The following is a 25,369-nucleotide window of genomic DNA, read 5'->3' as shown; positions in this document are numbered from 1 at the left end:
CCAGACCACAGGCTCGGAGCCCTCCCGTTGTGTGCAGGAAGCCCAGTCTTGCCCAGGTTCCCCTCCAAATGCTCCAGCATCTCACTCCAGATGACACCTCTTCCTGGGGTCTGCTGTCTCTGCCTCATGTGGGCATTTTCAGGCCAATTCCTTCCTTCTCAAACTCCTTCCCTCCAGCTGGGATACAGTTCTAATTCTCATAATTCCCAAAGCCTGGCTATGAGTAGGCTCTGGGATCTAAACAAGCTTTACTTGGGGCTTAGCCAGCCCCTCTCCCTCTCCCTCAGGGTGATTCTCGTCTTAGCTTGGATCTGATGCTACAGACCTGCTCATACCCTCAATGAGAATGCCATCGGCCACAGCCTGTGACCCAGAGCCGAGGACCCCAACCTCTGCTGGGCTCAGAGAGAGAGGTCACCTTGCTTCTGAAACCATGCACTTCTCATCAAATCCATCTTGTCTAGTCAAGAATAAGAGTTTGGCTGCACTTTGATACAAAAAGACTCTACCGAATTATTTTGCCCAGAACAAACGAGCTCTTTCTACAATATGGATCAGAGAATTGCTGACGGCTTTGATTGTAGAAGCTTGTTCCCACTTCTGGCCATCGAGGCTGCAGAAATATTGGGGTTTGGCCTGGTTAGAGCCCCTTTTCATGTGAATAATGGGGATCATCAGGTCTGCCTGGCTGGGACATTCTGAGTATTAAATACATATTGGATACAAAGAGTCCGGAAAATATGGTAGGTGTTCAATACATGCTGAGGTGTTCTCTCCATTTTGGCTCAGGTACTTCAACAGCATTACAAGGAGCTGGGGAAAAGAAGGGTGTACTGGAGGGTTTGAGTTGTCCCTCTCAACTCTCTGAATACCAGAGACTGGGAGAGGGAGGATTTTTCTGGGTGATGGCTGGCCTTGGAAGGGGCCAGACCAAGCATGGTGGATGTGGGTTCAGGTCTCTACTTACTGTGGTCCCTGGCGGTCAGCTGTGTGGACCACTGAGAGGCACGTAAAGAGCCGGGTTCATGCCCAGCTTCTCTCTCTCCCTGCCTTGCTGTGTGTCCCTTGGGCAAGGCACAACGTCTCTGTGTCTCATATTAACTGCCATTGCTGCTATAGATGGGCCTGTGTATCTTTTTTTTTTTTAAGATTTTATTTATTTATTTATAAATAAATGTCTCTCTGTGAGAGACACAGAGACACAGGCAGAGGGAGAAGCAGACCCCCTACAGGGAGCCTGATGTGGGACTCGATCCTAGGACACCGGCATCATGACCTGAGCCGAAGGCAGATGTCCAACCGCTGAGCTGCCCACATGTCCCTGGGCCTGCGTATCTGATTCAGGTTTGAGTTGCCAACCTCTGCTTGTGGGGCAGAGCCAGGCCTATGGGGTTGTGTGAACCGAGGGCCGTGGGCCCTGATCTGTGCATGGAGGGTTTGGAGAAGCTGCCCGTGGTTATGTGTACAGATGTGTAACATCATCTTGGGCACTGTGTCCCTGCTGACCTCCTCTTGGAAGGAGTGACCTCACTTTCTCCTCTCCCTACACACCATGTGGCTTAATTAGAGTTCGCTGAATAAATGGGTTTATGGGTGAGAAGTCATGGTTTAAAAAATGAGAAGATGAGGGGCACCTGGGTGGGTTAGTTGGTTAAGTGCCTTCAGCCCAGGTCATGATCCTGGGGTCCTGGGATGAGCTCCGACTTGGGCTCCCTACTTGCAGGCAGTCTGTTTCTCCCTCTGCCTCTGCCTCTCTCCCACTCATGCTCTCTTTCTTTCTCTCTCTCTCAAACAAATAAATAAAATCTTTAAAAAAGAAAATGATTAAAGGTTAGAGAAAATTAGTGAGGGGGAATAGGGAGAAAGAAACTCTCAGGTAGAAAGATGGTCTGCTAGTCCTTAGCTATAAAGTTACCTACATGGGGGAGAGGGAGATGGACAAGGCACAGCCCCTCCCCTTCAGAAGCTCACAGCAAATGATCCACAGTGAAGGGTGGGCTGGGCAAAGTCTGGTGGACAGAGAGGACAAAGTTGGTGGGCCTCCTGTGGTAGGTGGACTCCCTGGAGGAGGCACATTTAGATGCAGGGTGGGAGCAGGGTGCTCAAGGACAGGTTCTCTCAGGGCCTGATGAGCTGAGAATGAGGCCTGTCAGCAAAGTGTCTGGGAATGGGGATCCTGTTTTGGGCACCTAGAGAGGAAGCTGACTGTGTCCCCTGCCCCCCCACCCTCTCCTAGTGGGTCTGCTCCTGCTGCAGGGTGGGGTGCCCACTGTTTGTTACTGTTGTTGGAGCTTTGAGGTCTTAGATTTACAGCTGTGTTCAGCATAAGAGTGCAGCTCAATGCAACTGAATGAATGTTTCTGGAGCATCCACCATGGACCCCACAATTGGTGGTCCTGACCCGTTTGTCCCCTGGAGATGAGAAGAAGATTTTGACCCAGTTTCTGGCCTGAGATTGCTCCAATCTGTTGTGTTGGAGGGTGACTTGGGGTGGGGACTAAGAGGAAGGTTGCGATTAAAGGAAAGGGAGACATGAAGGCTGAGACAAGCTAGGCTCCCCGACTTTTCAAGTATCAGGATCCCTGTTTGATATAAAAAAACTTTCAACAGCTTTGAACACCAACTGGATATGACCGAGTTACCATTAAGTATTAAGTGTGACAACGGTATTTTGACTCCACTTTAAAGCGAAGTGGAGATGCATAGTGTAGTATGGACAGATGGACCCATAGGACATAGGGCGCTAGGATGTGTGCTTCCCAAGAACAGGGAGGGGCGTAGCTGGGGTGTGGCCACAAGGAACTTGCTCTGCACTTTCGGGTAGTCTTGAAATTCTCCAGAATGAAGAGTTAAAACAAAACAAAATCCAGCAATCCTTTGAAAACAAAGACTTTCAACTGTACTTGTGGTAGAAGTGCATCACTGTGTGGGGAAATCACAGTGGCAAAAATCCACCCTGGTTCAAGGAGGCTTTGGATGAATTTGCATTCTATTAGTCACAATAGGATCTTTTGATAAATGAAAAATGGACAAAACAGGACACAGGAGGAGGGCAAGGTTTAGCACCCCCCCATAACCTCCAGGGTGGGGGAGGGACAGGGAGAGGAGGTGGAAGGGGGAGGAGGGGGACGGGGTGGGGAGGCAGGGCTGGTGTGAGACAGATGGTAGAGAGTGCCCCTGGGTGGAGAACAGCTTTTGGTGCACTGGGAGTCAGGGACAGAGTTGTTTGCTGTCAGCGGTGGCTAGGGAAATGAGGTGGGGTCACATGATGCAGATCATAGGACTACCACCACAGTCCTAGGGCCAAGCCAGTCCTAGGGTCAAGCCGGGAACTTCAGAGCAGATCTGCTCCTCTCTCTCCCTCTCTCTTCCTGAGGCCTGTCATCACCATGGGGCATTCTCTGTGCTTACTTCCTGACTGCCCCCCAACCCTACTCCATCACCTGCCTGGTCTCCAGCTTCTCTTTGCTTCATCCCATTCAATCCACTCCCATGGCCACAAAGATGTCCTTCTGAAACTGCAGCAGGGTTGGGGGCTGGGGAACTCATCTCCCTGCTTCACAACTTGGAGGGCTCTCCATGGAGTCACAGCTACTTAGCTCCATAGATAGAGGCCATCACCTGCAGGCCACCTGCTTTGCCCTGCCTTCCATTCCTCCATCCCCCATCCCAGAGTCCTCCCTGCACCCCAGGCTTGGTCAGGTTCCTTAAACATGCAGATACTGCACTCCTGCAGGTTGGGCACACTGTTCCCCTTGTCTGGGGTCCTTCAAGGCTGAGCGAAAATGTTCCCTTCTCTCTGGCCGCTTTCCCTGACTCCTCAGGTGGAATAGATGGCCACCTGTGCTCCCATCATACCTGTAAACACCTCTGGTGCAGTCCCGCCTTCTCTCTGTTACTTCCGCTTCACTCTCATCCCCCATTTGACATTTCAGTGTCCGGACAATGGGGACTGTGTCTTATTCACTGAAAAATCTGCCCTGGACACAGTAGACACATAATAAATGCTTGTTACTTTGGAGAGATAATTGCCATTCACATCATACATGAATTGCTTGTTTTCTTTTAAAACTTTGAAAATCTATAAATAATAGTGAAAGGGAATATAAGGGAAGGGAGAAGAAATGTGTGGGAAATATCAGAAAGGGAGACAGAACGTAAAGACTGCTAACTCTGGGAAAGGAACTAGGGGTGGTGGAAGGGGAGGAGGGCGGGGGGTGGGGGTGAATGGGTGACGGGCACTGAGGGGGGCACTTGACGGGATGAGCACTGGGTGTTATTCTGTATGTTGGCAAATTGAACACCAATAAAAAATAAATTTATTATAAAAAAATAAAATAAAACTTTGAAAATCATTACAAAAATCATCCCCAGGGCTTTTACACATTCATAACCCTGTGGAAGTAGATAAATAAAAAGCAAGAGTCCCTCATACTTGTCTCCCAGTCTAATTCCCCAGAGTGGGCCTGTCAATCACAGGGAGTAGTTTCTCTAGGCCAGTGGTCCTGAAAGCTGGCGCCCCACCCCCCAGCCCTGCAACAGCATCAACCTGCGTTAGAAATGCAGGCCTGCGGGAGCCACAGCCACTTGAGGACCAGGCCTAGCACTCTCTCCAGGTGAGAGCCACTGAGAACCAGCTTAGTTAGGGCTGAAGCTCCGGGAGCCAGAGCCACCCCGAACCCCTCTGGCCCAGACAGGAGGGAGGTACAGCAGGTGCAGCCCCTATCACAGACCCTTGCATTTTATTTTGGAGCAAAACCCCAAAGTCAGCTAATTTCCTTGCCTTTGGTCTCCTTTAGTCTCAGTGGGTGGCAAAAGAGAGCCAGTGTGGGCTGATGGCCGGTCCCCTTCCCTGGTGCGGAAGGGGTGGTGGAAGTGCATCACTGTGGCAGGGTGAGGCTCTGGCTCGGACACTAACGTGCTATGTGATATTTGGCAAGTTGCTGTACTGCTCTTGTCTCAAAAAGGCACTGGTTCTCTAGATATTCTCCCGTACATTAACAAACAAAAATCTGTGTTTTGAGCTCTCAGAGAGCTTGAAGTTCAGATAAGAGATTTTTTTTTAAGATTTATTATTTCTTTAAGATTTTATTTATTTATTTATTTATTTATTTATTTATTTATTTAGATTTTATTCATTTATTCATGAGAGACACACAGAGAGGCAGAGACACAGGCAGGGGGAGAGCAGGCTCCTCGCAGGAAGCCCGATGCGGGACTCGATCCCGGGACCCCAGGATCATGCCCTGAGCCAAAGACAGATGCTCAATCACTGAGCCCAGGTGTCCTAGATAAGGGAATTTTATGGGCATTTCCAAAGGGAAGAGGCAAGACGCCCAAATAGTATTAAAGGACTCATTTCTCTCCTGTGCTTTTCTGCTTTCCCAATGAAGTACAAACCACTGCCCACCAGTTGCCTGTGTGGCCTCTGTTTATGGATCAATTAGAAGAAAAGACCCATTGCATACATTCAATCTTCGTAAAGAACGGGATATAACAAACATCATCCCCTCCCATATGCCAGGCGCTATTCCAGATGCCAGGGATCCAGCAGTGAGGAAAACAGGCAAAACCAGCCTGCCGGGATGGAGTTTACATTCTAGTCCGGAGAATTAGGCAATCAAGAAAGAACTCAGAGACAATGTGGGAGAAGGGCCATGGGCTACAGCAGGTGCCGTGACCTTAGCGGGATCCAGAGTGGCAGCAGCTCAGAGTGCAGAGCCAACAGGCCAGGGCATGATCGGGCCTCTTCTGCACAGCAGGAGAAAGGGAATTTCCAATCGTTCTTCACATGAGCCAGGGGCTGGTGTCAGGCTCTGTCTTTAAGGGGCTCTGGTGTGTTTACAGAGAGAGACAAGACTGGCCTCAGGGTCACATATGATTCTTCCTTGGACAGGATTCCATTTATGAGCTGGCTTGGCCCGTCAGGGAAGGCTGGTCAGGAGGTTGGAGGATTCAGAGTGGGCTTCTCCCAGGAGGCGGCACCCTGGCTGGGCCATGAAGGATGAGAAAACTCCCAGCTGCACAGGAGGGAGAGTTATCCCTGGGTTCATGGAAAAACTGTTTGGGAAACTCCTTAAAAAATAGAAAAATGGAGGGACACCTGGGTGGCTCAGTTGGTTAAGTGTCTCCTTCAGCTTAGATCATGATCCCGGAGTCCTGGGACCGAGCCCTGCATCAAGCTCCCCACTGAGTGGGGAGTCTGCTTCTCCTTCCCCTTTGCTTTTCCCCTTGCTTGTGCTCTTTCTCTCTCTCTCTCTCTAATAAATAAATAAAATCTTTAAAAAAAAATAGAGAATGGGTATCTGTGCCTTTCTGTAGCCCACCCCCCACACAAAAACTTTCTCTTTAGATTTTTGCCCAGAAACAGTTCTTGGTTAGGTAAGGCTGGTGTGGGAAAGGGAAGGGGAGTAAGAGGGCCAAGGTACAGTCAGAGCCAAGGGCTGCTCAGCCCTCCCCCTGCCCCCACCCTGTGCAGGAGGGGATGGGCTGCCCCAGACCCCCTCCTTCTACTCAAAGCCCAGCCCCTGCCTGAACTTGGCAGGTGCTGTCAGCACACAGTGCTCACTAATTATACCCTGGACAGATGCTGAGCCCTCATGGCCCTGGCACCTTTCAGGGGCCTGCGATGTAAGCCTCCACCCTGGGCAGTGCATTGATGGGATTCTTTTGTTTTTTTCCAAGGCCTCCCCTTCCCTTTCCCACACCAGCCTTACCTAACCAAGAACTGTTTCTGGGCAAAAATCTAAAGAGAAAGTTTTTGTGTGGAGGGTGGGCTACAGAAAGGCACAGATATCCATTCTCTATTTTTTTTTAAAGATTTTATTTATTTATTAGAGAGAGAGAGAGAGAGAAAGAGCACAAGCAAGGGGAAAATCAAAGGGGAAGGAGAAGCAGACTCCCCACTCAGTGGGGAGCTTGATGCAGGGCTCGGTCCCAGGACTCCGGGATCATGATCTAAGCTGAAGGAGACACTTAACCAACTGAGCCACCCAGGTGTCCCTCCATTTTTCTATTTTTTAAGGAGTTTCCCAAACAGTTTTTCCATGAACCCAGGGATAACTCTAGTCCCATGCAGGCCCCACTGGGAAGGGGAAGCCAGTACAATGAGTAAGTCTGGTGGTCCAGAAAGGGGTTGGGAAGATCTGTGCCTCAGTTTCTGTACAGTTGTGTTATGGAACTGGGGTGGGACAGTCAAGGCCTAGCAAGTTCTGAATCTTGCACTAGAAGGGCCTGGCTTGCCAGCGAGCTGACCAATAGTGAGCATTTTACATCTGTCCTGTGGCTCATTACAGGATCGAAGGCAAGTCTGGGCTGCGGAGCCCTGGGGTGAAATATGGCTCAGGAAAGGAGAGTCTGTGGGTGGCGGAGCTTGATGAAGGCCACTAGGCCATTACTTAACCATCCTGATGGGCTTTACACTCCCAGTGGTGACATTTTTGCTTTGATTGCTTAAAAAAACAGAGTGGTACCTCCCCCGGTCATTTTTCTGCTTTTTCCTCATAAATGAAAAGGCAGATGTTTCCCAGAAGAGTTGTAGCTAGAATCTCATTTCTCCTTAGTGCCTTGCAGCTCAGGAGGAGATGAGAGACACTGCCACCCCTTGGGCCTGCCCTCCCTCCCAGTCCCGGCTCCTCATCTCCACCTCAGCATGCTTTCTTGGTGGTCTCCCTGCTGACTCCTGCTCAGGGCTTCTGGCCTGTGTCTCTTTCTCTCTGCCTTCCCCTCACCCTCCCCTTCCATCCTTCCCCTTTGTCTCCTCTGGGAGTGCTTCCCCATTCCCTCCCCACCTCCTTCCTCAACCCTTCCTCCTCTCTCCCACTTTCCAGCTCCCTCCCCATTTTGCAGATGAGCAAATGGAGACTCAAAGCCAAGGAGCACCTAGCTTATCCCCTGGGTGGTCAGGGCACCAAGGCTGCTGGTCGTGTCATCTGTAGCATGGGGAGGCTGGATGATCGTCCCCCCAGCTGGGTTGTCTGTGCTGTAGTGTTCACCTGGGAAGCCGCAGGTCTGGCTAGCGCAGGCCCTTGCTCTGTGGCTGAGCAGCATCGCCATCTGGGAGCTGGTGAGAGATGCAGAACCCCCCATGCAGATTCAGCACTTTAATGCTATTCCCCCTGAGATTCATAGGCACATCAGAGTTTGCACTGAGCATTTTCAGGGGAGGGTCTAGATCCCCCCAGTCCTTCCTCCAGGGGCACTGTATACCCCTCAGGGGCTGCAGGTGTGGCCACAGCCACTGCAGCAACCCCCGTCCACCCCTCTTCTGCACCAAGGAAGCACGTCAGGGTCCCCACCAGGCTGCCCAGCCCAGAGTGGGGCCGCAGTGGGCACGGCTTGGCCAACTGCCCTGGTTCTCTTGTTGCTTAGTTAGGTCTTGATAAATAATGGCTTGGAGACAGCTGGAAACCATAACCTGGCATTAGCGGCTGGGCCCTTCCACCTCTTTCCTTCCACTGAGGTAGGCCTCGGTGGGCAGCTGTGGCCTGGGCCAAGCCCACTGTGGTGGGGAGGGCCGTGGGAGCCTAGCAGAGGCAGGATGTGAAGGAGCTGGGATCCTGCTGTGTGGTGAGCCTCCCAAGTCAGCTGCTCTGGCCGGAGCCTCAGGCCTCCCCACGAGGTTCTGAGAGCTGCCCTGGGAAGAGAGGTCATTGGTTTCTGGGAAGCCCATGGGGCAGGGTGCTCCCAGCCCCCGTGGCTAGTGTCCGGGCTCGAAACATGGCTGTCTCTCCCAATCGAAGCCCCTCATTTGACAGGAAGAAACAGGTCCAGTGCAGGGAAGGGACTCGGTTAAGGTCACACAGCTTGTCCTTGGACATAAATAGCAACCCCAGTCAGGACAGAAGTGATTCAGCTCCCAAATCCTGGAGTCATCCTTTGACTCACCTCCTTCCCTCACACGCCCTGTAGCAGATTAGTGATGGCCAAAAATTCTCCACTTCTCCTCCCACTGAAAGGTGAAGGCGGTAGCTAATCACCTTCCTCTTGAGTCAGGGCCGGCACGGTGTCATGTGACCAATAGAAGGTGGTGGAATGAGATTCTAGGACTAGATGCTTGATCACAAGAGGCTTCCACCTTGGTTTGTCGGAACACTTGCTCTTGTCACCAGCTGCTCGTTATGAGAAAGAAGCCTGGAGCACCTGGGAGAGGCCTGTGGGAAGAGGAATAGACCTTGGGCCACCTGCCTGGGACAAGCTCCCAGCCGCTGTCACACACACTGGCTGTGCCTGAGCTGTCTTGGAGGTGGCTCTGGTAGCTCCTGTCAGGCTGCCCCGGCCGGTGTCACATGGAACACATGAGCCTTCCTCATTGAACCCTGCCAAATTGCAGACTCATGAGCAAAATAAATTAGTGTGGTTGTTTTAAGCCACCAAGTATTGGGGGTGGTTTGTTATGTGGAAATAGACAACTGGAATGCACCCTGAATCAATCTGTCAGCTTTGCCTTCTAAATATATCTAGAATCCAACCTCCATAATCTCTTACTTGGAAGATTACAATAGTCTCCTGATGGATGGGTCTTCCTGCCTCTGGTCCCTGGCCCCCTACAATCTGTTTTGCTAAAACAGAAGTCAGATCAGGCCCTTCTGCTTGAACCCTCCCCAGGCTCCACAGTCCACTCAGAGTGAGAGGTGAAGTACTTTCCACATCCAGCAATCCCTGCAGGATCAGATGCCACTTACGTCCCTGTCCTCGCCTCCTCCTGTCTCCTGGACTCCCTCTATTGCAGCCACTGGGCTTGTTAGTTTTCGACCATTCAAAGTTCACTCTGGCCCCAGGATCTTTGCATCTACTGCTTTTCTTGAGCCTGCATCCCATCGCTTGCAGATACCCTGCTAGCCCACTCCCTCATTTCATTTAGATCTCTAGTCAAATTTTCCAGAGGGACTTTCCTGATCACACTACATCAAGCAGCATCCCTATCCTTCCCCTGCTCCCTTATCCTTATCTTTCTCCATAGCACATAGCACTGGCGATCTACATGTTTATTTTATTACCCCTCTTTCCCGACTGGAACACAGTCTCCTTGTGGAGGGGAGGGGGTTGTCTGTCTGCATCACTGCTGAATCCCCAGCACCCAGCTCAGCTTATGGTCTGCCGTGGGTGCTCAGAACATATTTGTGGGTGGAGGAATGCATGAGAGCTGACCTGGGGAGCCTGGGGGCCCTGAGGGTCCTGGGGTGCTGGCAGGGCTCCTGCCTTTCTCCTGCAAACTTCGCTTCCCAGGGGCCCTTGCTGTGGGTTTCTGGTTCTGGAGGAAGCACGGGGGCTCCCAGGCCACACGCTGCACCCCTCCCCCTTAGGTCCTCCCACCTCCTCAGCACCCAGTGTCTCCCTTTGGGCCTCCCTCACACTTGCCCCTGCCCCTTGAATGGCTTCCTCCAGTCTCTGCTGCTTGTTGAAATCTCACCTGGCTCAGCTGGCCACCTGGGATTTCATGAAGGCTTCTGGAAAACAGAGCGAGTTAAGTGCCTGGCTGCAAAGTGAGGCTGTTTTGGGGGGAGCCCACCCCAGAACTCTCTGCGCTGTCTGTAGCCAGATCAGGCCCAGATGATTTTCCTCCCTGCTCAGCTCAGCATCCCTGGCTCCCCCAGCCTTGCCTCTCCTCCCATGCAGCATTTTCTTCCGCAAGTCCCAGGCTTGGTACAGCTGGCACCCGTGGGGCCGCTCCTCTCACCTGGAGACAGCGCCAGGCCCCGTGCCACGTTAAGAGGCCTCACTTGGCACTGCAGCTCCCAGCTCTCCCCCAGAATGTCTGCACCCACATTAACATGTCTGACATCCTTTCAGCCACATACGGCGGCTGGAGGACCTGCTTGCAGCTACTTCTATCTCAGAGATGAAGTCTGCAGGGCACAGGAAGAGAACCTTAGCCCTGAGTCTCAAAAAGTATTTTCTATTTGGCTCTGGAACCTGGTTCTGCTCTTCGTCTGCAGGAGGCCTTGGGAGAGCCTCGAGCCCGAAGCTGTGCTGTGAAAACCTGAGGGAGGGGGACAGAGTCCCACCTTTAGGTGCTGAGGAGGCGGCACCACTTGGTCACGTCAAATCCAAGATTCCATTCATTTAAAGAGTGGCGGCTGTCGTAGGTACCATGAAAGGGGGGAAATGCTGCTGATTAAACCAGGAGGTGCCATCAATAACTAGACGGACCTTAGTTTCAGCGATATTAAAATGTGAGAGCAAATGTGCATCTTTGATAAAATACGGTTGTGATGGAGGTGGAACGGCCCCTTCCTCTCTAAGCTAGGCGCTCTCTGGCTCACACCTTCCCTGGAAAGGAAGGAATGGAAGGGTTGCCTCTGATCCAAAGGCTTTGGCTCCCACCCTTGCCAGGGCTGTCTGTGAGAAGAACCAGAGATGGGGGTGATATCAACAGAGGGCTGGGGGGGGGGGGGTGGGAAGCTGAGAAGGGGATCCTGGCAGTAGAGAGTGGAAATGAATCTACCACCTACAGAGCCTGTTGAATAATAAAGTCACAAGCCCAGCCACCGTCTTGTCAGCCCAGAGCAAAACAGATGGCCTCAGCCCCTGTCCCCCCATCTGAGTCATGGAGGAGTAGCAGGCGCAGTGACTGTCCTAACCCCTCCCCCGGGTTACTCAGCTCCCTGCTGCTCAGAGATGCTCTCTGCCTGGGGGAAGGAAGGAGAAGGGGTGCTGGAGGGAGCCTCCTCCTTGGATTTCTGGGAGGGAAACCTAAGCCTGCAATGGGGAGTCATCATCACCAGTCCAGGGAGATGGGGTGATGTGGGAAGGACAGACGAGGGAGCAGGGCCCAGAAACACGAGGGGAACATCTGGCTGCAGTGGGAGGGACTGGAGTTTGACCTGCAGGAGGAAAGGGATCCTTTGCCGGCTGAAGGGACCCTCCTTCCCCAAGGTTACCCCATTTTCCCGAGGCAGCTTGCATCCAGTGACTGGTAAATGCACAGCATAAGGGAAGGTCCTCCAGGCCTCCTGGGCGGCTGCCTGCAGGACCATCCCCTACTGGCAGCTCCTGGGGATGGGGGTCGGGGTGGGGGAAGCCAAGGCTTTTGCTGTGCCTGCCTCAGGGCCCAGTTCTGTACCCTGCCCCATCTTACCTCCTTCGCTCCCCCATGGGTCCTGTCTCCAGGAAACCCACACATGACCCTCCAGCTCAGAGTCTGTTTCCCAGGAACCTGACCTGTCGCATTTGGAGTAAACAAGATGGAGCAGTGAGTGGTTGCAGGGAGTCCCACTCTGAAGCTGGCAGGTGCCCCAGACAACCCCTGGAGACTCCTCCCAAGCCTATGGGTCCTCTGGGTAGGAGGGAGCTCTCAGTGGCTCCCCTGGGAGTTCTCCACATCAGCCCGTGGTCCCTGCCCACCCACAAGGCCAGAGGAGAGGCAACAGATCTGGGAACCATGTGTCTGGACCATGGCAGGGGCAGGGGATGCAGATAGAGCCCAAGAGGGGGTGCGGGGGTGAGGGGGTGGCTAGGGGATATTTGGCAGGTGATACAGGCTCTGAGGGCCCCAAGTGAGGCTGTGGGCAGTGGACCCCCCCTATCTGGGTACAGAGCAGAGCATATTTGAGCTGTATACAAAGCTGGGTTGGCCAGTACAAGACTACATATGATTGCATGTGTAGGAGTGTGGGCACAAAAATGTGTGTGTGCATGTGGAGGTATGAGAAAGTGTGTGTGTGCTTACACCTGGCATGTAAGCATGTGGTTATGAGTGCGCACGGCTGAGTATGTGCCCGTAGGCATGAGTGTATGCAAACAGGCCCGTGTGTTTATCGATGTGCCTATGTGTGGGTACAGACAACTCATGGAGGCGACTCATCCTCTGTTTCATCTCCCTTACCAGCTTCAGCCTTCCTGTCTTGCCTCAGATCCTCTGCCTAAGCTGTCTTAAGACCAGCTCTTCCTTCCTAAGTCTTCGCCTCCTCCAGGAAGACTACCTTGGTGAAGATGACACAATTGCCGAGCCATCCTTTCTTGTGTTTTTTCTCACCGGAACAATTTACCTGTGGATTCAGCTCCATGTATTTGTCTGTATCCCACCATCAGACTGGGAGGTTTCCAAGCCTGGGAACAGCCTTTCCCCAATGGCCAGGATCTCCCCAAAGATGGGAACTGGAATCCTAACTGCCTTCCAGACTGTGCTTCATAAGCCCCACTGCTAAGGCCCTGAGAGAAGTGGAGGGCTGGGGACCTCACTCCCTCGCACCAAGCCCAGTCTCCTTTCTGGATGACCTATGTGGGTAGTTCAGCAGAAGGAGCTACAGGCTAGGCATTGGGACAGTTGTGTTCTCATCTTGACTCAGTGTGACTTGGGAAAAACGCCTGTTTTCTGGGTCCTGAGTGCCTCATTTGTAACGTAGGTGGTTAGACAGGTGGTCCCAGGGCACCTCATGGCCCTGCCCTCTGCCAACACAGCTCTGGTGTCCTACAGACCCGTGCAGCCCCTTGTTCCTCCCCCTGACCCCAGTCCACCTCTCTGTCCTCACTTTAAGCTGGTCAATTGACCTGGCGGCCAGCAGTGCCAGCCCCCTCAGCCATGCAGAGGGTATGGAGAGGGTCACCGTGGGCCACACGTCCTGTGTTATTACATTGAGTAAGCTGACAAAAGCCATCAGAAGATAAATCATTTAATAGGAGATTAAAAACCAATGAGAGCAGCTGGGGTTCTGACCCAGAGTCTCTGCGTTTTTAATTTAATTTCTTTTGCTGCTCAAATCACAACATTCTAAAATGATAGAAGTAGCTGTGTTTGCTCATGGGTTTTATCATTAATTGATTTGGCTGAGGTTTTCCCATAAGCTTCATCTTTTGGAACATGCTTCTCATTTTAAGCCTCTGGACTGAGCAAGGAGGGGAAGTGCAAGCTTTGTGGGAACTGGAGTGGGCGCGAAGGGTCTGCCCTTGGCAAACACCTCCCCGGGGGCAGTGGGTCCTGGACCAGTGCAGAAGCCTGGTGGCAGCTTGGTGGCGTTGCTGCCTCAGCATCCAGAGCAGGCAACTCACAGCCTTCGGTCTAAGAGGCCAGAGGCTGGGCATCAGGTGACGCTGGGCAGGCTGGGGGGGGGGGGGGGTGCCCCGGCGGGGCTGGTTTCCGGCCAGGCGGGCCTCACCCCCACGGCTGCGCAGGTCAGTGGCGGCCGGAGCCCACGCGCGTGTCCCCCCGCTGCCCGTCTCCATTGGGCCCTTCCCCTGGACAGGAGCCCAGGGCTGCCCGGGGCCAGGCCCCAGCTCTGACAGCCGCTGGTCAGGGCTTGGGCCGCGCGATCGGAGAAGCCCTCACGGAAGAGGGACAGTACGAGTCGGCAATACACGTGCTGTTTAATTTCTGTTTCTAGGTGGTAACCTACGGGCCTGAAGCACGAGGACGAGGGTTCCGTTATCAGAGCCCTTTTGGTGGCACGTGAGGGGCCGCCGCCTGGAGCCCAGGCAGGCGGGAGGGAAGCACGTGGGGTTACTTGGCGACCCCAAGGGCGGGCCCGCGCGGGACCCGTCCCCGCCCTCAGCCCTGTCCCGGGTCGGGCGGCTCCATCCCCCCGAGGCTGCGGCAGGAAAGACCGCTCCAGGCCCGGGGACCTCGCGGGAGCTCTGATTGGCCCAGCTTGGGGCACATGCTCACCCCGGGCCAATCGCCGTGGCCTGTGGGCGGGATCAGCTCCCACTGCCCTCCTGCTTCCTCCAGCAGAGCAGGCTCCCGAGTTAGGCGTCCTGTTCCTGGGGGCGAGGGAGTCCAGCTTCCCTGTCAAACCACTGTCACATTTGGATGCGGTTCCTACCAAGTTTCCCTTCGCAAGGCAAACGCCCCGTAGAAGAGAAGGCGTGTAATGGAAGAGGAAACCGAGTAGGACCCACGTGTGGCAAGATGCCGGGCACCGCAACCAGGGCGTGCGCTCCAGAGCCCCTGGGACACGGCTCCTACCCACCGACTGACAAAATGAAATCTCTGGGGACACTGGGTGACTCAGCGGTTGAGCGTTCGCTTTTGGCTCAGGTCGTGATCCCGGGGTCCTGGGATCCAGTCCCACGTCGGGCTCCCTGCACGGAGCCTGCTGCTCCCTCTGCCTGTGTCTCTGCCTGTCTCTGTGTGTGTCTCTCATGAATAAATAAATAAGATCTTTTTTTTTTTTTTTTAATGAAATGTCTCTACATCCAGGATATGGGAAATAGAAACACTCCACTCTTGGTATCACTGCTTGGGAGCACAAGGTAGCAGCGCCCTGGGAAGGGGAAGGTGGGCATGCCCTGCACCCCAACTGCACTTTGGGGTGTAAATCCCAGAGCCAGTCTCACTCGTGTGCACAAGGAAACCTAAGAGCTACAGTCTGTTCTGTGTGTGTGTGTGTGTGTGTGTGTGTGTGTGGTTTGGAGAGAGAGAGAGAGAGAGTGACTGTGGAGGAGGGCAGAGGGAGAGAGAGAATCTCCAACAGGTGAGATTCTACTCTCTGTAAACTCCTACCCAGGGCTCCATCTCACAACTGAGGATCACCACCTGAGCCAAAACCAAGACTCCGACACTTAATCCATTGAGCCACCCATGGACCCCAGAGCTGCAGCATTTTTTGGGGAAAAATGTTGTCCATAGTCTCAGCATTTATTAACCAGAGAAAGGATAAATAACGTGTGGGATACATAAATGGTGTTCTTGACAAGAATTAAAATTAATGTTTCATGTTACCAAGACGGATTAAGTGCATAAACATTGTTGATTGAAAAAAGCAACTCCCAGAAAGTCTTTGTCTATTTAAGAAGCTGTAAAACTGAACAAATATTATATATTACTTATAGATACACACGAGTGGTATGTATGTTTAAAATCATGCATGGGAATGACACCAACTTAGGGTGGCTACTTTTGGAGAGGGAAGAGGCTACGTAAGGAACTGGGAGAAATATACAAAGGATTTCAATTGTATGTGTAATGCTTTATTTCTTAAAAAATGATCTAAAACAAAATTTAAAAAGGGGCTCATTCTGTGTGTGTGTGTGTGTGCATATCTGTGATGTCCTGCTATTCACTGCACATTTTATAATGAACATGGAAACATGATTTTTTAAAAATTTTTATTTATTTATGATAGTCACACAGAGAGAGAGAGAGAGAGAGAGAGGCAGAGACACAGGCAGAGGGAAAAGCAGGCTCCATGCACCGGGAGCCCGACGTGGGATTCGATCCCTGGTCTCCAGGGTCGTGCCCTGAGCCAAAGGCAGGCGCTAAACCGCTGCACCACCCAGGGTTCCCTGGAAACATGATTATTAATGTCTGCATAGTATCCCTTAAAAGGGATGTGCCCATGTCCTATTGTTACATATACTGGTGTTTTTTTTTCTCCTATTTTTCCTCATCATAGTGCCTGTCCTTATACAAATTATTTTCTTAGGGCACAAAGCTGTGTCAAAGATTTAAGCTCTTTTTAAGGCTCTTGGTAATTATTGGGGGTCACAGGGTTTGTCAGAACTCCTTCAGTTGCAAGTGACAGAAAACCAATGCAAACTGGCTTAAGTAAGGAGGGAACACATGCTGGTTTATGTTGCTGAAAAGACCAGGGAAGAAGGTTGTCCTCAGGGGCTGATTTCTGAGGCCTCTGCCACCCACTAGTCCCTCTTTCTCCACCCTCACCTCTGCCTTCCTCAGAATCAGCTTCTTCACAGGTAGGCGCCTCCACAAGGCACAGGTGTTTCTGCCACTCTAGGTGCCCACTGGCTGTATTAGTTTCCTAGGGCTGCCGAAACAAATTACGACAAACCCAGTATTCCTTCTTAAAAACAAAAAACAAAACAAAACAAAACAAAAAAACCCAAACTTTATTTATTTGAGAGAGAGAGAGAAAATGAGCGGGTGCGGGGAGAGGGAGAGGGAGAAGCAGACTTCTCGCTGAGCAGGGAGCTCAAAGCAGGGCTCGATTCCAGGACCCCAGGATCACAACGTGGGCTGAAGGCAGACACTTAACTGACTGAGCCACCCAGGCGCCCCAGTAGAAATCTATTTGTTCACAGTTCTGGAGGCCAGAAGTCTAAAATCAAAGTGCCAGCAAGGCTGTGCTCCCTCCCTCTGGAGGTCCCAGGGGAAAAATCTGTTCCTGCCTCCTCAGCTTCAGGTGACTGTCAGCATTTCTTGCCTTGTGGTCACCTCATCTGTTTGGCTTTCATGTCACCTTCTCCTCTGTGTGTGGCACTTAGGGCCTGCCTGGATGATCCAGGATAAGCCTCTCCTCTTAAGGTCTACAACTCAATCATATCGTTGGCATATGAGGTAACCTTCATAGGTTCTGGGTGTTAGAAGTGAATACATCTTGGGGAGGGAGGCATGTCCCTACCATCCTTACAGCTCAGAATCCCAGAGAAGGGGCTGAGGCAAAAATCCCAGGGGAGGGTTCTAATTGGCCAGCTCGAGTCACATGCCCATCCCTAAGCCAATCCCTGGGGCCAGAGCAGAGAAGGCCTCTGATTGGTTAGGCCCAGTACACCCCTAACCTCGCAGGTCGGAGAGTGGGGCCAGCCCCACCTAATTATGTGGACTAAGTGTATCCCTATGGGAGACACAAAGGAGGAGGCCGCAGACTGCTCACAGGCTTGTTTTACCCCAGGGGCTGCAGCACCTCTTGAAGGGGGGGAGAGGGAGGATGGAGAGAGGGTGTCCTGCCTGCCTGCAGCAGGTTACATTCCTAGGTGGCTTGTCCCTACCGTCCAGCTGTTAGTTTTTTCCCAAATGAACGGGGAGGGGGGAGGGAGAAATTAAAAAAACAAAACAAAAAAACGGCAGTAGGTTCAAGAGTGCTTTAATGGGGAGTGCTCCCGGGCCTTGAGTCAGGGAAGTCTCGCCCAGGCAAACCGCAGGGGGGTCTATAAAGAGTTTTTGGTGGGAAGATGGGGGCAGGGCGGCATTCCAATTAGGGCAAGGGTTACAGGTCTTTTGCTATGGTAGGGTAGGGAGGTTAGATGGTGTTGGCTGGAAGATGGGGGTAGGGCGGCATTCCAGTTAAGGCAAGGGTCACGGGGCTTTTGCTATGGTAGGGTAGGGCGGCAAGACGGCCTTATTGGGAGGTTGCCGGCCTGGGGTCTGCCGTTTTGAGGTCCCAGCCCAACACCAGCAACCTGAGCTCAGCCTGCATGTGCCCTCCCTCCTCAGGAGTGGGAGGGAGGCGGGCTTCATCTTTCCAGCAAACAGTGCGGGTGGCAGGTGAACTATGGAATAAGTGCAGGGAAAGGAGGGGGTCCCAATGAAAGCTCCAGCAGAGGAGGCCCCAGCCTCAGGGCCACATGGCTCCTGGATCTGACATCTCTGGTCCTCTCAGTCCTGCCCCAGGCCAGTGACCCCCAGAGAGCTGTCCATTGTCATAGGTAGGGAACGGGGGAGTATGGGATGAGGTGTCCTTAGTGCCATGAACCTCACCCCAGCAAAATTTCCCTCAGGGATCTGCAGCCAGAGTGCTTGCTTCACAATTGTATTTTGAAGAGGGGTACCCTCGGGTAGTCTGGCTTTTTAATTCAAGATGCTGGGACCTCCAACAAATGTAGCTCCAGGCAAGACAAAGACTCTGGGCTTCTGAGATGACTGTAATGACTCAGGACTGGGGAGCCCCGCCCCCTACCTCGGACTTCCACACTGGATTTTAACTGCCTTGGCTGCTCCTGTCATCAGAACCCCAGTGAGAATATGGACAGAACTGGGGTGGATCAGCCCCTAAGATGCCCTCTGCTCCTCTTCCCCTGGCAGGCCTTTGCACACACTCACACTCACAAATGTGTACCTAGCTCTTCAGTCTCTGGCCATGACCATCAGCCAAACAAACCCTACTGTATTTACACATCTTCCCCACCGCAGGGCCTCCACCAAAAGCAGTCAGCCTACACTGGCTGTAAAAGCTGGGCCAAGTCAGCCCGTGGGGGTCTCTGGGCAATCTGGTATTGGGCTCTGAGATACGTGCTCGGAGTCAGCATCTATTCTATTCCTTCTGGGGCTGCAGGGGCTGCAAAGCTAAAGACGACATTTCCCAGACTCCCTTGCATGCAGGGTTTTAGTTCACATTAGGTTCCGCTGAATAGATGCACCTGTCTGGGATCGGGAAGGGCAGAAGCGAAACAGAGCCACTCCCTGCTCCTTTGGCTGTGTGCTGATGGCACTTGGGCTTTCTTTTAGCTGCACTCCCCCCTCTAGTCACCAGCCTTGTGGGAGCCCAGATACAGGTATGGTGGTGACAGTTGCTTGTGGCCCTGTGTCCCATTGGTGGCTCTGGATTCAGCACCTTCCGGATGGCGATAACACCTCCCCAGAGGGACTGTGTCAGCGTTGCTCTGAGACGTTTCTGGAGGCCTAGCCTAGAGCTGGTGCCTATAGCACTTCCCATGACTCGGTAAACACCTGATTCCCTGCACTAATTCCCTCTCTGCTTAAAATCCCTTTGCTGCTTCTGTTTCCTGCACTGGACCCTGATTGAAACAGACACAAATGTACTTTGTGCCAACAGTTTGGACTTTTAGCATGAAGCCAATAGATCATGAGGGGCCCTAGGACCAGGGTAGCCTTGAAGGACCACACAGAAGTGAAATCAGGAGTACAGTGTCTGCAGAGAAGGGCCCATCCAACCGCCTGCCATGCACACACACACACACACACACACACACACCCTGGAAGGACGTGTGTACTTTCTCCCTCCCCGGTTCTCCAGTGTTTGGGGTCGTTAGCCACACATAGCCTTGTGTTATAGGATGTCTTGTTGACATGTTAGTTCATATATACTGTGGTATGCCCCCATCCCTGACCTTGGCTGTTCCTGTTCAGTAGCCAGCAGGACAGCTGTTGTCTCAGGGAAGGGATGAGTCAGCATAAAGAAAGAAATAAGTAGTCATGGCCTGGGTTTTGAGTTTACAAAAAATCACATCCCTCAAAGGGAAATGGAAATGACTCACGTGGGTGACGGGAGTAGGTGGGATGACACAGAACAAGCTTCCTGCACTTCTCCCCTCTATACACACAGAGTTTTCTGGAGGAAGACTTGCGGGGAGAGAGAGAGGGAAAGTAAGCAGGGCAGAGATAGCTTGGGCCTGAGAAACAGGAGGCCTGAGGTCATATGTGACCTTTGAGCTTGGCTCACACAGCTCCCTGATTGGATTGCTGAGTTCCAATTCCAAATTCTTCCAATTTCATTGGCTTACCTCATCATTTTTAGCCAGGCCCCAAGTCAAGGCCACTGAGCAGCCTGTGAGGAGATGGCCTGTGGCTCTGCTGACCAACCCTGGTCTAAGCAGCGGTGGTCAGGAAGTGGGCCACATGGATGGCAGTGTGGGGTGTCACGCATAGGAGGCTTAGAGGGAGCTGCCGGTGAGGGCACAGCTGACACACCTAGTACTGGAGATGGCCAGTCCTTCAAGGCCCGGCCTAGGGGTTCTAGGCTTTTGTAGTTCCTTTACCTCACTGGTTCATAATGGAGCCACAGAGTTGTCACCTCTGGGAACCAGGAGTTTTGCCAGATGGAGTGGAGTGTTCATCTGCTTCTGACTGGACCGGACTGCAGGGAACTGCTTTGTTAAGAATTTCAGGTATCCCAGCAGCAAAGTCCATGCACCTTTCCCTCTTGACAACCTGGGTCTGTCACCTGAGTGCACTGTGCCTCAGTTTCCTACTTTGTAAATATATACACTTCTTGGGAGGCTTCCAGGACATTCATCAGCATACATGCTATGGAGAAGCCCAAAGCAGACCCTGTAAATATAAACCCTGTGGGGAATGGTGAACTCAGGCCTCTGTTTCTCTGTCTCTCCCCATACTGGGCCCCCAGCCCAGGCTGCCCTCCATGGCCCCCTCAGAACCAAGGCAGAGAAAGGAGGAGCCTTCTTCACCCCTGGGCAGGCATGGGGAGGGGTGGGGCGCAGCCAGGCTAGGGGCAGTGAGGCGCCGACAGAGCCCTTCTCCCCATGATGGATGGCCCGCTGGCTGGAGCTGCACTTCCAATTTGCTCCCCATTTGGACAGCCGCTCTACCCACAATTCAACTTGTCATGGCCACAAATCACTCTGCGCCATCAGACCAAGGAGGCAGGGAGTGGGAGGTGCATTGGTTCCCAGAGGAGCCCAGGCTGGGGATAGGGACCATGATGTGGGGGTGCTGCGGCTGTGAGGTTTGGCTGGGACCCCTGTCCTGGGACCTCTTGTCTTCCACACCTGCCCACTCCAGCCATCCCCATAGTTCCAGATGGCAGGCTCCATATCCACTCCTAAGCCCCACCCTCTTCCCAGTCCCCCGGAAAAAAGTCCCACATACCCTATGTTTATTGTATTCCCCCAAACTGTCCAGCTCAACAGTCTTGCTCCATTTGTGCTCAGAAATCCCCAGGGCCTTCTGCTGCCTTTCTGTGCCTCAGTGGGACTGATCCACTCCATCTCCAGGCCTTACCGGAATTAGGGCTATCGATCATTCATTCATTCATTCACTCTGAAAACATTGAGCATTCACTATGTCACAATGGTGAGCAAAAGGGGCACAGGAGTGGCTCAGTGGTTGAGTGTCTGCCTTCAGCTCAGGTTGTGATCCCGGGGTCCCAGGATCGAGTCCTGCATCGGGCTCCCTGGGGCGGGGAGCCTGCTTTCCCTCTGCCCATGTCTCTGCCTTTCTCTCTGTGTTTCATGAGAAAATAAATAAAATCAAAAAAAAAAAAAAAAAAAAAAAAAAAAAAAAACGTGAGCAAAACTGTGAGCCCACAGTCCAGGTGGCAGACAGTTAGGGAAGTGTACAAACTTCAAACTGAGACCACAGCTGAGGGAGGAGGAAAGATCGTGGGACCGTTGAGGGCATGCTGCTGGGGAGCCCACCAGGTCTGCAGTCTCTCTCCACCTCATTACTTCAAAGCACTGCTTAGGCTCACCTCCTCTGGGAAGCCTTTCCTGATTGCCCGGCCATTAACGGGCACCTTGTGATGGGTCTCTGAATTAAGACTTCTGGTGATGTCTTTTCTTTCTGTTAAGCCCCCAAGAGTTAACATAAGGGTCTGCCTCCCCAAGCATGGTTTGGATACCACCAGCACCTCCCTAGGGCTCAGCTCAGATGCTCAGATGCTTCCTCCGTTCCTGCCATGTGTCTTGGGCCTGGAGCACCTCCTTTGGCCCCCAGCACATCCTGGGCTCAGAGGGCATTGAAGCTGCCCCCCACCCCCCACCCCGTACCTCCACCAGGTGCCTCTGGGGCATCCAGCTTTACTTTAAGACCCAAACATCCCTCCTCCAGTTCCACTGCTGCCCCCTGGCCTCCCCCTACCTCTGCCCTCAGCTAATGATGATGTAGAGCCAGACAGAGCAGGCTTTGATCTACAGCAGCTGCCTCCCTCCTTGATGGATTTCCGGGCCTCAGATATCACTTTCATCAGCCCCGTTACAGTGTTCCAGTGTTCCCAGATTCATCTCACGGAAGGAGCTGGTGCTGCTGTGCTCAGAATGCACTGGGAGGGCGACTCTCCCTATGTCCCTGCTGGGCCAGGATCTGGGAGCAGCTGGTGGTTGAGGAAGTGATGGCAGGGCCGGACAACTGGCAGGCCCCAGTGCCCATCCATCAGTTTGCCTCTCTGCAGAATGAGTAGAGACATACACACTTTCCCTCTTCAGACTGACTGGAGGCTGGAGAGGGGTGCAGGCTGGCAAGCGTCCTCTAAGACTGGGGTCTGGGAGGCAGGGGCTGCCCATCACCCATCACAGTCCTCCAGAACGTCCCCATGATGAAATCTTACAAAGAGGACCAGCCCACTTTCAGCCACCTCAGCGTGTGAACACCTGCTTTTAGGCAAAAACCAAATGGGGAGGACAACTGTCCTCTGCGGAGAGGAACTCACCGTGGGGTCCTCACTGATGTGTTTTCCTGGTGGATTTCAACGAGTATTCTTTTGCCTGGCATTGATTTATCCTCCCAACCTTTTGGGCACTCGTGGCTTGTATAGAGGGAGGACTCCGCACATCAGAGGCAGGTCTGCCGAGCTGATCTCAGCAGAGAGCCTTCAGCCCACCAGATATGTGGGAGCCGGCAGGAGAGGGGGGAGGCCACGGTCACCCCTCGCAGGCCCTACTCACATGTCTGCCCCCCAGGGTGTGCTGTTCTGGTACCCAGAGATCTGGGGGTTTAAACTTGGCAACTATTGCATGCTTCCAGGAGGAGCAGAACAAAGCCGCTTCCACTCCTGAGGCTCCTCTCCCCACTCCTCTCCCTTTTGGTGCGCCCTGGGCCCTGCGTTCCATCTCTCCTCTCTCCTCTTCCTCTTCCCACAGGCTTTTCCCACTTGCCTCTCACTCCCTGGCCCCTGCCTGGGGCCCCAGGGGCCCCAGTGTCATTTGCACAGGAGGCTCCCTGTCTTTGGGGTCCTCTGATTGGCCTGAAGGGAGGCTCCACACAGATGATCAAAGAATTGGAGGATAATAGGATGGGTGTTTATGGGTGGCTAGTACCAAAGCCCTGAAGCTCCCTGCTGGCTCCCTCAGAAGTGCCCAGCATAGGACCCTTATTCTGGGGAGTGGTGAGTTTGAGCCCTACCATGGGGGTAGAGATTACTCACATAAATAAAAATTTAAAAAATAATTTTTTTAATACCAAAGCTGTGGCAGTTCCTGTGTGGCAGCTCCTCCATGCCTGCCCTCTCCGGGCCCACTCCCTCCTTTGCCCCTGCAGGTTTCGGCGTGGTTGTGAGTCCCCACACTGTCTGCCCCTAGGCATGCACCACTCCCGCTGTTTTTCCAGAGTGCCCGTTTGAGGGGCCATCTGCTTTCTGCCTTGCCTTCCACTCCTCCTGGCCCGTTTTGTGTCCTGGTCCTTTTCTCTCTAATCTTTTTCCTTTTGTCCCTCCTGAGGCTCATTCCTGCTGGGAAGGGCTCCCCAGGGAAAACCAGAGCCAGGCTCAACAGGGGTGATGGTGGCCTGGTAGGGCCTGGAGTCCTAGGCGTGGTGAGGCCCATCAACAACTTGGAAGGTTCTGAAGTTGAGTTCTAGTTGATTCATCCAGGGGTGCACAGGCCCAAGGGAGATGCTCCAGATTAGTCAAACCCAGAAAGCAGGTTTATAAAATAGATCCCTTTCTTCTGTGTATCTAACAAGGGGTCCCATACCCAATGGGAATGACACTTCCAGTTATTTGTTGAGGACGCCCCCTTCCAGGGCCACCACCTCAGGGTGGGGAGAAGAAATTTGGTTCCTTGAGGCATTTGCCATAAAACATAAATCTCATCAAATGCTCTTTACCAAAGGGGTTTTTGTGGCCAAATAAGTTAGAGAAATTCTGCATTTTGTAGACTCCCAATGTGTTCCCTCTATCGAAGACTCTGAAATGCTCTGTGGTAAAGAATATCCTGCTTACTATGTGTTTGGCTCAGTGTTCCCAAAGCTGGACCAAGGAACCAAAATACCCTTTTTCCCCCCAAAGACTCATTTGCTGAGCCCAAGTGTTCTAGAGGACACACTTTGGGAAACCTTGATCACAGGCTCAGAGTGTACAGCTCTGTGGAGTAGAGAAATGAGAGCAGGCTTTGGGCTAGGCAGATGAGGCTGGAGTCCCTCCCAGCTCTGGTTCTTAGGGGCAGCTAGGTTTGGGGGCGGGGGTAGGAGGGAAGTACTCACAATCTTTCAAGTCTAAATTTCTTCATTTTCTCTCAAAAGGGAAGAATCCACGGCTCTGAGGATTCAAGATGATAATCATATCTTAGTGAAGACTCTCTTGGTTGCAAGAACAGGATTCGTGTTAAACGAAAAAAAGGAATGTATTGGAAAGATGCTGGGTGTCTTCAGGGCAGAAGTGTAGCATGAAAGCCCCAAACCAGGAGCGTGGTAACCTTGGCAGTGTCCAGAACCCATCCTTCAGCTTTCCTCTCTACATATCTGCTTCCTCTGCAGACTATGTTTTTGGTTCCCAGGGGGGTGGGGCCAGCTGTGCTACCCCCAAGTCCCATGACAGCCTCAGCTCCTCAGCTCTGGGCACTTCTTCCTCCCTCAGTCTCCATCTGAACTGGCAGTAGTTCCCCTCAGGACAAATTGGAGTTTGTCCCCAGAAGAGAGTACCTGATTGGCTCAACATGGTAAATGTCTGCTCCTGTCCAACAACCTGCTGCCAGGGTGCTGGGGGCATGTGCCGACTGGGCCACTGTACCTTAGCTCATCTGGGTCAGGAGCGGTTCTCAGCATATGTGGTCCAAGGGACACAGACTGAGCAGATGCCCACAAGGCTGTCTGCTATAACACATAAAGTGCCTGAAAGCCGGGTAAGTACTTGGTAAGTGTAGCTCATACGAGTAAGCGAAGTCTGTCTCTGAGAAGGAAGTGGCATTTAGCAACAAGGACTGTTGTCTGTCTTGAGGGGCTCCACTCCCATCCCAGAAACTTCCATGTGCATAAAATCACTTGGACACATGTTACCCACAAAGG

This window comes from Canis aureus, chromosome 7 (assembly GCF_053574225.1).
Source record: "Canis aureus isolate CA01 chromosome 7, VMU_Caureus_v.1.0, whole genome shotgun sequence".
NCBI classification, from domain to species: Eukaryota; Metazoa; Chordata; class Mammalia; order Carnivora; family Canidae; genus Canis; species Canis aureus.
This window is presented reverse-complemented; position numbering follows the sequence as displayed.